The sequence below is a fragment of the Leucoraja erinacea genome, chromosome 23 (genome assembly GCF_028641065.1).
Source record: "Leucoraja erinacea ecotype New England chromosome 23, Leri_hhj_1, whole genome shotgun sequence".
NCBI classification, from domain to species: domain Eukaryota; kingdom Metazoa; phylum Chordata; class Chondrichthyes; order Rajiformes; family Rajidae; genus Leucoraja; species Leucoraja erinaceus.
The window spans coordinates 24801488-24804211 of NC_073399.1; positions in this window are offsets into that span (position 1 = coordinate 24801488).

The window sequence follows — 2724 nt, forward strand, 5'->3', positions numbered from 1 at the left end:
TTTTTTGAAGTTGTGACCAAAAAGGTTGCTGAGGGCAGAGCTGTTTTATATGAGGATTTCAGCAAAGCATTCGACAAGGTTTCGCATGGTAGGCCGCTCTGGAAGGTTAATTTGCATGTGATTCAAGGAGAGATAGCTGAATGGATAGAAAATTGCCATCGTGGAAGGAAGCAGAGGGGGATGGTGGAAAGTTGCTTCTTGGACTGGAGGCCTGTGACTGGTGGTGTGCCTCAGGGTTCAGTGCTGGATCCATAACTGTTTGTCATCTACATCTATGATTTGGATGAGAATCTACATGGCAAGTTTAGCAAGTTTGCAGATGATACAAAAGTGGGTGGTAAAGCAAATGGTGAAGATGAATGTCAAAAATTGCAGCAGGATCTCAGCAGGTGGTCTGAGGAATGGTTGATGGAATTTAATACAGAGAAATGTGAGGTGTTGCATTTTGGAAAGTCTAACATGGGCAGGACCCACACAGTGAATTGTAGGGATCTGGGGAGTGTTATAGAGCAGAGAGATCTAGGTGTGCACATACATAGATCCTTGAAGAGTGGAATGTGGTCCTAAAGGCTATTGGTACATTGGTCCTCATCAGTATTGAGTATAAAGTTGGGATGTCATGTTGCAGGTACAGTATATAAGACGTTGGTGAGGCCACATTTAGAGTTTCGTACTCAGTTCTGGGCATCATGTTACAGGAAAGATGCTGTCAAGCTGGAAAGGGCACTGAGAAGATTTACGAGGATGATGCCAAGATTCGAGGGTCTGAGCTATAGGGAGAGGTTGAGCAGGCTGGGACTCTATACCTTGGTGTGCAATGGGGTGAGGGGTGCTCGTACATAGAGCATAAACTCTTACACCTAACACTTCCTGTAACATTTTCCCCAGCACACCTCACCAATAGCATCACAATCTTAAAAGCATCTGTCCAATTCAATCTGAGCAATCGCATACTCAATCGCATAACGCTGAAATAATTAATGTTGCATTTTATATGTAATCAGCAAGCTTTCATCATATTCATATACACTCCAGATTATCAATCTATGGTCTAAATATTGAACCAAACAAATAAATTGGTCCCTTGATTGCAGGATAATATTGCAGCTGGTAATAGCAAGAATTTTGCTTTCCATTTTGTGGCAATGAATCTATTTACAGAGCATTTAAGAACAAACTACGTTAGCCGTGGCAAATTGGTCTGCATTTTTGCACATATATGCAGTTTAATTGTATAATTGTTGGAATTTTCATTTGCTAATTTGATGACAACGTAATAGTCTAAAACATGACTGCCTATCTATGCAAGTGCCTAACGAGTTAAAAGAAAATGCTGACCAGATATAATACAATACAAACAGTGATATTGACTCGACTAGGTGTACAAAGAATTAAAATGGTGTTATGTTGTTTGCATGATAAATAAAATAACAGATACCAGGCTGTAATTTAACCAGAGGGTTCATTCATATTCTATGGCAGTTCTTGCAGTCTGTGCCATCTGTATGCATTGCGTGGTTGTCCCAGGAAATTCACTCTCCTGAATTGATGTTTTAGAGCATGTAAACAATCCGGGAGTTTTCTTGGGAGCATATTTCAAACTTAATTCAATATTGCAATCTGGAGTAAATAGATTTTCCTGGATTTTGTGTTCTCCTTGTGATGTGAAGCAACGATGAAACGTTTCCTTCTCTGTCATTCTGGTGGTGCTGCTGGGCTGACAGCCGGTGATCTGCTGGTGAAAGGTGGTCGACTTGTAATGCGTAGGAAGGAACTGCAGATGCTGGTTTAAACCGAAGATAGACACAAAAAGCTGGAGTAGCTCAGCGGGACAGGCAGCATCTCTGGGGAGAAGAATTGGTAACGTTTCGGGTCAAGACCCTTCTTCAGACGGACAGTCAGGGGAGAGGGGAGCAAGAGATATAGGCAATGATGGATAGAAATATAGAACACATGAATGAAAGATATTTAAAAAAGTAACGATGAGTGTGTTTCTGTCCTCGCGGCTGCTGCCTGGCCTGCTGGGTGTTTGCAGCATTTTACGATAGGAGAGAACTTTATTTATCCCAGGAGGGAAACTGGTCTGCCAACAGTCATAAAACACAACAAGATCCATGAAACGTGACATTAAAATGTAGAGTAGAAAGTCCGGGATTGGGGATTTGCAAACATTGTGTGTGTGGGGGGGGGGGTTAGTCTACCTCACGACAGAAGGGGGAGGAGTTGTGCAGTTTGATAACCACTGGGAAAAAAAGGATTGGAAGGGAGACACAAAATGTTGGAGTAACTCAGCGAGACGGGCAGGATCTCTGGAAAGAAAGAATGGATGACGTTTCAAGTCGAGACCCTTCTTCGGAAAAAAGGATCTCCTGTGACGTTCTGTTCTTGTTTCGGATTTCCAACATCCGCAGTGTTTTGCTTTTGCACTAATCTTTCATGCCGGCTGGTGTGGTGTATGTGGTGGTGGAGGAGGAGCGGGTGAAGCCTGGCAGACGTGGGTACTCTGACTGGTGATTGTTGCTGCATTCCAGTCGTTCCATGGTCCCCGCTGCCCATTGATCCAGCTCTGCTCCATCGCCATTGGCGGTGGCTTTGGTCGCCGCTGACTTTCCATTGGCGGGCGCGGCAACGTCGCGATTGTGATTGGTGACGGGCGCGGCCGCCTGCCCGTGATTGGGTGCTGGTGGCCATGGGCGGTGCAGCTATCAGCCGCCTGCCCTGTCC